General features: G+C 58.5%; 1 long non-coding RNA gene across 1 annotated transcript; it reads left to right on the top strand.

The window, feature by feature from the left end:
• The first annotated feature begins 1683 nt into the window (after positions 1 to 1683).
• Positions 1684 to 6342, top strand: LOC144455337 (uncharacterized). Its single transcript, XR_013484051.1, has 5 exons — positions 1684 to 1740; positions 3234 to 3335; positions 3547 to 3689; positions 3901 to 4047; positions 5116 to 6342. It is a non-coding gene; the product is annotated as an uncharacterized LOC144455337 (long non-coding RNA).
• Positions 6343 to 10181: the final 3839 nt, after the last annotated feature.

Raw genomic sequence — 10181 nt, 5'->3', positions numbered from 1 at the left:
CCCACACGCTCCAGGCAGAGCTCCCCCACTACTGCCATCGGCACCATCCCCTCACCCCTTCAGCATGTGGTCGGTTTTGCGTGCTGGGCTACTGCTCTTCGTGGCTTTTTGTGAATCCCACTTGTCTGCCCCCTGGCACAGGGGGAGTGCCTCTTCTGGCAGCCCACACGAGGCAGGGCAGGTGGGCAGAGGGCTGTCAGTGAGTCCCCCAAATCTTGAAGCTCACGGAAGCCCTCGAGGCCACTGAGTCCTCCTTTCATTTGCTGTATGAGGAAACTGAGGTCCAGAGGTGGGAAGCAGCAGGACACCATCGCTAGAGGGTGTCTGGGGGGAGATTTGAGCCCAGGTCTTTGTGACTCTGGTGGCTGCCCCTGCCCTGCCCCTTGCGCCACACCGTCTCTCTTCCTGGGGCTCAGTGGGCTATGAGGATGCTCTCTGCCTGTTCCCTCTTCTTCTCCCAGGTGCCCTCACTTCTTTGGGCCCCTGGTTCTGGGGACTTAGCCTCCAGATGCTCATGGGGCCGGCCAGTACTCTAGAAGAGCTGAGCATGGCTTCTGAGAAGTGGGTCTGCCTAGGCTGGTGGCTGTGGGTTTGGAGGTGCTGTGGTGGGCAGCTCCCGGGGGAAAGCAGAGGCTCGAGCTGGGAACTCTGGAGGGCAGCTTTCGGGCACATTGCTCTGGTTGCTGGACAGAGCAGCAGAGGGCTGTTTGTGAGACCCCTGGGAGGGTCTCGTCAAGGGATGAATGGTGGCAGCTGCAGCCCATGAGAACTGGCAGGGTTTGCACCTTCTCTGTTTGCTCCCCAACTGGCAGACGAGGAACTTAGCAAAGAGAGGTTTGAGCCAAGTCAACCGCTGTGGACTGAGACCCTACTGTGTGTCTAGCCTGGCCTTGGCAGTGAGGGCGGAGGTGGGAGGGGGCAGGCGGGAGGCAGAGACATGTTCCGTCTCGCTAGAGACACAAGGCCTCTACACAGACTTGGGAGGGAACAGACAAGGTGTCGGGTGATGGAGTGTCCAAGGAGCCCTTTGAACTCCAGGGGCCTTCTGGAGGAGGAAGGGGAGAAACTGGGCTGCCTGGGGTGCCTGGGGAGACTTCTCTCATGGCAAAGAAGCTGAATTGGGCTCTGGGGGTCATGGTGGGAGCAGGAGGGGGAGAGAGGGATGCAGGGAAGAGGAGGGGGGGGCTCAGGGGAGGGCTGGTGTCTTTCAGGGATGCTTCCTATACAGCTGGAAAGGCAAAGCATGGCGGTAGACAAGAACCCAGGCCCCTGGGGCCCCAAGCAGCTAGTCTAGGCCCTAAGTGCACAGAATGTCAGAGGTGGGAGGGACTCTGGCCAGACTTTAGGGAGCCCCTTGGACATGATTGTAAGAGCTGAAAGGAATCTTAGGACCTAGCACCTAGCATGTTGGAACTGTACTGAGCCTTAGAACTCTGAATTTCAGAGCTGGGAGGGACCGTGGACCATAGAACACGGAATGTCAGGGTTTTTATCCAGGTCTTCGAACATAGCACACAAAGTGTCAGAGCTGGGAGAGCCCTTAGACCATGTAGTATAGAATGTCAGCTGGGGATGGGCCTTAGGACACAGAACCTAGAACTTCAGAGCAGAGAAGGACTTTGGAACCTAGAATCTGGAATGTCAGAGGAGAAGGGATCTCAGGATATAGAACCTAAAAGGAGAGGGAATCACACTGGGAGGGCCGGTAAGCTGCAGAGCGCAGAACATTAGAGCTGGGAGGTACGCTTCAGCTCATAGATTGGAACTTGGGTCCACTGTGGGGGAAGGAAGTTCTCAGGGCCACACAGTGAGCTAGTGGCCGACCTAGGACTAGGAAAGTGGCCCAGGTACCTGGGAGCCAGGCAAAGCCCTGCCCAGGACCACACTGCTCTTCTGCCTCTCTAGGGGCTCTGAGAGGGAGGCAGGGAAAGCACTGGAGGAGGAACGTTGAGGAGCCCTCTCCATTTTCTTCCTTCCAGAAAGCCGTAGGCCACCCTTGGCATTCCCCCACTGTCCTCCTCCCTCCCAGAATCCTTTGGGAGCTTCCTGGGGAAACTGAGGCTCCCCAAGGTAGAGAGGCTTGGCCCAGCAGGGCTCCTGGGGGAAGCTGGCCCTCCCTGCCCGGGCTGGGCAGAGTCATTCTGCAGAGCCTTCTGAAATCATAGGCCTGCCAAGTTTTCCAGGAAGCGTCTTCCCAAGTGCCAGACAGTGGACAGAGAGCGCTCCTTGTGCCGCTGCTGGCCGCCTCTGCGGCAGCCTGTGCACCAAGCAAAGCAAACAGGGAAGTGAGGAACAGTGGAAAGAGAGAGGAAACCTTAGCAAGTGAGAGCTCCCAGGGCCAGGGCCTAGAGAGCCCGGAGATGGAGATGCCCCACCCACACCCAGGAATGGCCCCGAGGCCTGTTCTTGCCATTAACCTGCGGTTGGTTTTGAGGCTTGGGGCCCCTTGACTTGGATGGCCTGCCCCCTCAATCTTTGCAGAACTTGGCTGCATTCGGGCTGAGCTGCGCAATTCACAGCTGGGCCTCCCAGCCAAGTCTGCTGTCTCCCAGTTCAGTAGGAGAGCCGGGGTGGGACCCCGGGCTGGGACCAGGACCCTATAGGGCCATCTGGGGACCAGGTTAGCCCCCTCTGGCTGCCCTGCCTCACTCCACCTTGGGATGGCTGAGCTGAGGTAAATGTTGAGGAGACTTGGGAGGCAAAGCACAGGATGGCTGAGGGTACTTGGGTACTGAGGAATAGCTGCTCATCACCACCACCCACACCATGACCCCAGACGTAGAGAAGGGTATTGTGGGAGAGGGCCAAGAGGGGCTGCTGTCTCAGACTCCAGACTCCCCGTTTGTCCTCCACTGGGGGTGGATGCTCTGGAGTTGACTGGGCTGACATCAAAGAGGGCTCTGACTGTGTGTTCCTGAAGCCCAGGGCCAGGCTGCTCAGGGGTGAGCAGAGAGGGCTCAGGCAGAGGCCTGACAGCATCATACTGGAGTGGGGAGGGAGTGTGGTTCTGGGGAGAAGCTCTCTCTCTCTCTCTCTCTCTCTCTCTCTCTCTCTCTCTCTCTCTCTCTCTCTCTCTCTCTCTCTCTCTCTCTCTCTCTCCACTCTCATCCCCAAACTGTGAGATGTATGTGTGTGGAGGATGGGGCTCTGAGTAGGATGGGCCCCTGTTTTAGAATCGTTCTGAGTTTGACCAGTTTTTTCTGCCAATTCTCCCCCATATTCTGTCTGCCTAGATGTGTGCTCTCTAGGCAGGGGAGGGGAGGAAGCCTCTCTCCTGAGAAGGTGTCCTGGGGGGACAGTGTGATGTGGGGCTGTGCCTTGCAGCAGGAGCCTAGGTAGGTCTGCCTTTCAGTGGGGGTTGGAGAAGGGAGAGGCTGGGGAATGCTCAGTTGGTCCTGGGGTGGGGGGGGATGGCAGCTAGGCCTGGCCGGCTGCTTCCATCTGGGGCCCCAATTCTTCCACTGCCCCCCTAACACTGGAGGTTGAGATCATCTCGGCCCTTCCTGCCTGGCCAAGACCGATGGCCTTATTGTCCTCCTTCCTCAGCCACCTGTCCTCTCCCGTTCTAGCCGGTTTAGACTGGAGCTAAATGGCACCTCCAGCTGTCCTCAGCCTTCATCCAGAAGACTCTGCTCAGCCCTGTTCCCATCCATCACTTGCTGTGGCAGCCGGCAGGCTGGGGCCGGAGGGTGGGAAATGGACCTCGCCCTCCTCATGGAAGCTGGCTCCCTCCTTTTTTGGTTTTCTCTCCCCTGGGCCACCTGGGCCCTGTGAGGGTTGGAGGGGCGGAGACAGACCCCACCCAGAGGGCTGGTTTGGTCATGTTCGTGAGGGGTTGTGTGGCTGGGCTATGGCCTCTCCCTGGTTATTTTAAGCCTTGACATTCTGTTCCCTGGTCAGCTTCCCAAAGAGGAAGGGAATGTGGAGACCCTAGGACAGCTGGGTATGCTGTCACCAGGCTGGGGCCCCCGAAGAAAAAACTTGTGAGCTGCAAAACTACTGCCCATGAGCAAATGCAACTCAGCAGCCTGAAAAAGGAAACCCCAGGTAATGCCCGAGTCCCTTTTGTGTGGGTTTTCTCAGCATTCTGCCTCCCAGCTGGTCTACACCACCCACATTCTCCAAGGAGCCAACCTATTCCATCGCATCAGTGTAGACAACCAAGGGAATTGTCCAAACAGAGAGTCTGTAGAGCTGGCTCCAGTTCTTGGGCTCTTCCCTCCCTGCTTCTGGTGACAGGGACAAGGGAGCCCAGGAGACCACTGTCTCCTGCTCCTGGGCTCGAGGATACCTCTGTCCAGACCCTCCTAGGGCCACAGGCATCCCTCCCAGCCCTCTCTGGGGGCCATGCTCCTGCTGGTTCCGGGTGTATTACCCAGGCGGGAAGCTCCCCCGCTGCAGACCCTCTGGCCTGGATACGGGGGAGGCTGGCCACATCCTGGTTAGAGGAACGTTCAGACTAGGGGCCGTGGAATGAGCTGTGTGCTTTGGTGATGTTTGAGGCTCTGTACCGGAAGGCCAGGAATGGCCCAGGAGGTATATGGTCATGTGGGCTGGACTGAGTGAGGGGACATCCCCCACCTGCCACGGGGCCGACCATTGGCTGGCCACGGCCCATCCTGGCCCACTGAGCGACCCCTCCTCAGGTTCACAAGGTGGACATCACCTGCCTGGAGCCCACTTCCTCCTTGTAGGCTCACATGCCAGGATCTGCCTAGGCTGGCTCAGTGCCTCAGTTGAGGGGCTCTATGGTGGCCCCTAATGCACATGCCCCAATTGCCCGGCCATGCCAGAGGCTGAAATGCTCCCATTTGAGGCCAGGCCAGTTAACCCAAGAGGAGTTTATGAAGGCCCGATGAGCTTTCTCTTTTTCCTGGAGACCACCGGGCTGGTCAGGAAGCTGAGAAAGGAAAGGACCCTGGAGGGATGGTGGGAGGCACTGGGCCCAGCCCCAGCACTTTGCCGCTGGCCCCCAGGAGCGTCCAAGGGCCCCTGGGATGGCCCCAGCCTCACAGTCCTCAGGAGGAGAGACAACCTTCACAGTATTTCCAGGAGGAGAAAATGCTAGAAACCTCACCACACAGCCCACTTGTGAGTGTTTTGTTTTTCTTGCAGGCTCCTGGGACTTCCAGAAATCGGCATTGGCTTTGGCAAGAGAGCCAAACCACTTGAGTCCCCCAGGGAGTCTGGGGTTGGCCTGGTTACATAGGAGCCAGCTGGGACAAGAAGCTGGGAGTTTGGGAGGATGGGGGAACTTGCATACCAGCCAGGCAGGCAGGTCACTGCCACTGGGCAGGGATGGCAAAACCAGGAGGCCCACTCCAGTTCAGGCCTGCTGGTCCCCATTGCCATCCCCTGCTACCTCCCAACCAGCAGCCAGGAGGCAGGGATGGCTCCTTGCCCCACTTTGGGGGAGGGCCCAGGCTGGACACAGTGGCAAGCATAGTATCTAAAGGTGCCCTTGGCCCCAGGACCTGGGCAGCCCACCACCCTTTTGGCATTTCCATCTAGGCAGAGAAGAGGCCTTTTTCCAGGCAGGGCTTTGGGGATCTGGAGGAAGGGAGGCCAGGGTGTAGAAACCAATGGGGCTTGTCAGCAAAGGGATCCTGTCCTGCTGAGGCTGGAGTCTATTCTTCTCACTGAGTGTCCTGTGGCCAGATCTCTGTTCAGGGCCTAGGGAAAGAGAGGCCCATCCTGGCTTGAGGGACAGACATGGCCCTGCCTTCAAAGCACTTCCTGTTTAGAAGGGAGGTTGGTCCCCCACACCTCTCCATGCCCACATGGGCATGTGGACACTGAGCTCAGGGCACCGTTGCCAGGGCCGTGTGGCCTGGTGGCGAGGACCCTCGCCTGGGGGCCTCACTAAATTCTCTGCCTTGCTGGGTCTCCATTCCCTCTCTGTCAAGCAAAGGGCTGAAACTCCCAGGGCTCCGAGGCCTTTCTCAGCACAAACATTCTGAAATCCATATGGCTTCTCCTTGAGTTTCGTTTGGTGGCACGCCAGGGTTAGGGCTTATGGATGGGAGTTGAGATTTGACACGCCCCATCCCTGTTCCCATTGCCTCCAACAGCGTGAGAGGGAAAGGTCAGGGGAAGGGGGTCCTGGGAAAAGAAGCGCTGACAGGCCTCACTTTATGGAATAGCTGTGCCCCTGAGAAATCGCCCACAAAGAAAACTATTTCACACATGAATTGTTTTCTCCACAGCTCAAGAGAGTGCGTGATTGCCAGGGGCCCTGTGGTGAGCCAGGGTCCTTAGGCAGAGGAAGTGGGTTCGAATTGCCACTCTGACTTGTTTCTTATCTCTGTACCCGAAGGGCTAGGACGATGCACTTAATAAATGTGGGTGAATTGGATTGGGTGCCTCTCTGTGTGACTCTGAACAGAAGAGCCTCTGACTCTCTCAAGTATCTGACCTGTATGTTGGGGTCGGATCATGGCCTGTCTTGAAATGGGGTTCCCTGTCCTCCTCCCTATCATCACCTCTTCTCTAGAGAAGGCCCAGAGCTCGACCCCAAGGGCCCTTCGAGCCCCAGCCTGTTCCCACATGGAGCAGAGGCAGCAAGTGGCCTGCGGCAGAAGTGACTGGCACCATGGGGCTTCTGGGAGAGAAGCTTGAGGGGAACTTTTACCAGGCCATTCTGGAGACTTCCCCACCATTAGGGATTGGTTGGAACCCAGCTAAGTGGATCAGAAAGGACATCTACCCTCTAGGGACCCTCGGTCTGCTTGGGAGGTGGGGCTCCCACGTCTGGAGCATTCTTGGGCCCTAATGGTCCCCTGGGATCAAAGGACCATCTCAGAGGCGAACACTGGGGTAGCAGTCCCAGGCACACTCTGGAGAGGGGGTGTGGAAGGCAGGCTGGTTTTACAAGGGCTTTGTCAAGGGAGCTCTCAGGCTCAGCTCCAAGGAGGCACCGTGGAGGGAGAGCCGCCATGTTGAAATCTCAGGCCTGGCTTTGGATGGGGATTTGGGGCCCCCATTTTGGATAGTTCTAGGGCCAAGCGTGAGTAAGAAGACCTGAAGAATGGATGGCCAATCGAAGAAGGACTGTGGAGGAGAAGGAAATCCCCTGAGTGGTAAACAGCTTCCCTGGCGAGGCCAACAGGTCCTCCCAGGACCACCTCGGTGCCCTGTCCCTGACCACAACTACACCCCAAGTCATTCCATTCTCCTATCTTGAGCCAGACCTTCTGGGGCCGGCTGGCTTTGCCCATAGGCAGAATAAGTGGCCACCCACATGGTGGGATTCCAGGGGTTCCTACTCAAGAGGGGTCCTTCCACCCCATCCCCCAGCCACCTGGTTCCTGAAAATCCCTGATTAGGGTTTCATCCCCTCAGTTTAAGACTTTAATCTCTGTGAAAATGCTTAGAATAAGGGCCCTCTGGGAAGTCTGGGGAAAGCCTGAGTGGCAAGGACTTGATGTGGTCCCTCGATGGGAGGGTCTCTGGGAACCCGAGGAGGGGGGAGGGCTTGGCTCCCCTCAGACCCCACCTGGGCTGCCATCTGGCCACAAGCACGGGAGCCCTTGTGTCTGAGAAGCTCCCAGGGTTCCAGGCTTCAGACTAGCCAGGCTTCCTTTTAATTCCTCAGTAAACTCAGCAGGGGCCAGAGGTTTCTCTCTGCTCTCATCAAATGAGGATTTGCAGAGGTGTGGACAGGTGGAGGTGCCCATTCTGTCTGTCCGTCTGTCCCTAAACCTGCAGATGTGAGCCGGGGTCCAGGTCCCAGCCTCAAACTCCTGGGTAAACTTCTAGGGAAAGAAGGTAGAGATGATGGGGGTGGAGAAGGAAGGCACATTTTCAACCAGCTCTCCATTGATAGCCAGCTGGCTGGTGGGACTGAGCTTGAGTCCTTCTGTATGGTGCCAGACCCTGCCTGCCCGTAAGGCTACCCTTCCCCGCTGAGTGCCCTGCTCCCCTGCCGGCCCTCTGGGCCTGTCCTGCCAGCCTGTATTTGAGGCTCCCTGCTTGAGGGGTCTGGTGAGCCCCTCAGATGCCAGAAGCCCCTTGGCCCTGCAGCGCTTGGGGAGACTATGAGGAACTCCAGGGGACCCCAGGCCAGGCCCTGTTTGGGCCTCTGTGCAGCTCCACAGGGTTTTCTCTCTGGCTGCCCCAGCTTTGTGTTGCTAACTGGCTGTGCCCCACGGCAGGGGAGGGGGGAAGGGGAGGGGGTGCAGATGAGGGGAAGGCGAAAGTGGCCATCAGGGGCTGGAATCACAGAAGGCCCTTCTATGCCTCCTACCCACCTCCCCAGACACAGACAGACATATATTGTGTGTGTGCGTGCTTGCCTCTAAGGGGGTATATAGAAAAGTACGTTATGTGAGTGTGCATCTGTTTACCCATGGGCGGCCTCACCTTCAGTGGAAACCATTAGTGGGGCTGAACGGAGACATCCGCACCCCACCCAGGCACACCTCCCATCCCCTCCGCTGTACCGGGGGCCCAGAGCTCTCTCTGGGGCTGGGGGACTGAGCCAAGCAGGGGCCAGGGTGGGGGGGCAGAGGCAGCATGGGCCAGACCCAGGCTGAGGTGGCGTGATCGGAGGTGTGTTCCAAAGGCAGCTGGTGGATCCTGCCACGGAAGCAGGCCCCGGAGCACAGAGGGGCTCCTTCTCTTTCCCTCACCCCATCTCCCTTGCTTCCGTCGCTGCTGGGGAACCCCACCCCAGCACTTTCTCCTTTCCCTCCTCCCTTTTTGTCCAAAATGGGCTGCTGGTGTTAGCCCCCAGGTCACCCCCCAGTCAGCAGACTTTGCCTTCAACTCTCCTGACCTCCTCAGGCTCCAAAGAGCCCCTTAGAAAGCTCCACTTGGGTCCAGACCCCTCCCTCACCCTTCCCCAAGGCTCTGAGGGACCTGTTGCCCATCCTGGGCACGGGGGGCTGGCATAGGCAAGGGGCTAGATAGGCAGGCCTAGCCAAAGGAATGAGTCAAAAATGGTGGAAATTCAGGTGGCCGCCCACTTGGCCTGTGGGTAAGGCACCCTTAGGTAGCACGTGGAGAGTAGCTTCCCAGAATTTCCAGCCCTCTCTATTGGAGATTCCAGGAGGGATGGCCCTGCTTGGCAGGGCCGTGCAGCAAGCCTGGGCTAGAAGCTGGGGGGGGGGGGGTCCCTGCATAGCAGCCGGACCCTCCCCAACATGTACTGAGGCTAACCTGGATTCTGTCACAAGGCCCACTAGCTGTGTGAGAGGAGCCCAGGCCAACAGGGCTGCCAGGCCTGAGGACAGCTCTGGCCATGGCCACACAGAGGACAATTTGATGTTTCTTCTGCTTCCTGGAGAAAGCCTGGGCCTCTGTGCACCAGGGGCCCGGCTTGGCCCTTGAAAGAGACACAGAGGGACAGCAGAGCCCCTGAACCGACCTGTGTCCTAGGCCTTCCCCTCCCTCTGTGGAGCCCCCTGAGCTCTGCCAGGGCAGGAGGGATGGCTCAAGCCCCAGATTCAGGGAGTGGTGAGTCTCTCCCTGCCTTGGTTCCTCTCTCTATACCCCACGCCCCAGGCTAGGACTTGTTCAATGTGTCATTGTTGTGCTGGCCTTCTCTGAGACTTACTCCCCATAGGCTGAGGGGCTCTGGGTGGCTCCCTAGGGCCTGCCCTGCTGGCTTTGGGACTGGAGCTCCCTGGGGAGGCCCAAGGCCCCATCTCCTTCCAAGCAGGAGCTTCCTGGGCCTGCCTCAGGGAAGAGCAGGATGTGAATTTCGGACCCCCACCCTCTGGGTGGCAAGGGGGGTCCTCCAACTTGGCTGAGCTGTTCCTGAACCCCATTTCCTCTCTGACCCTGGCTTCCTGCAGATAGCAGCCCAGAGAGGCCAAAGCAGGCCCGTAAGGCAGCGGGTCAGAGAGCAGAGAAGGGCTAGGCCTGGGAGGGGGCCCCTCTCCCCACGCTTCTGCTCTGGGGGCCTTTCTCTGGGTGTCTACCTGTGACCTACAGGAAGTGAGAGCTTACAGTCTCACTGGGGACATAGAACTCACACCCGTGGAACAACGTTGGCTGTGAGTGTAGCCCTCGGTCACAGGGAGGCTTCCCGGGAGCAGGGGCACCAAAGCAGGAATGAGCCTGGCTTGGGCAGGGTAGCCTAGGAGAACTCCAGCCCATCAGGGAAGATGAGCTGTGCTGGGGAGTATAGCAAGCTGGAAAAGGTGGAGGGACCCCTTTGTGGAAAGCCTTGAATGCCA

The sequence above is a fragment of the Phascolarctos cinereus genome, unplaced genomic scaffold (assembly GCF_003287225.1).
Source record: "Phascolarctos cinereus isolate Bilbo 61053 unplaced genomic scaffold, phaCin_HiC Scaffold_9;HRSCAF=440, whole genome shotgun sequence".
NCBI classification, from domain to species: Eukaryota; Metazoa; Chordata; class Mammalia; order Diprotodontia; family Phascolarctidae; genus Phascolarctos; species Phascolarctos cinereus.
The sequence above is the reverse complement of the archived record's forward strand: the minus strand, read 5'-3'. Positions and strand labels throughout refer to the sequence as shown.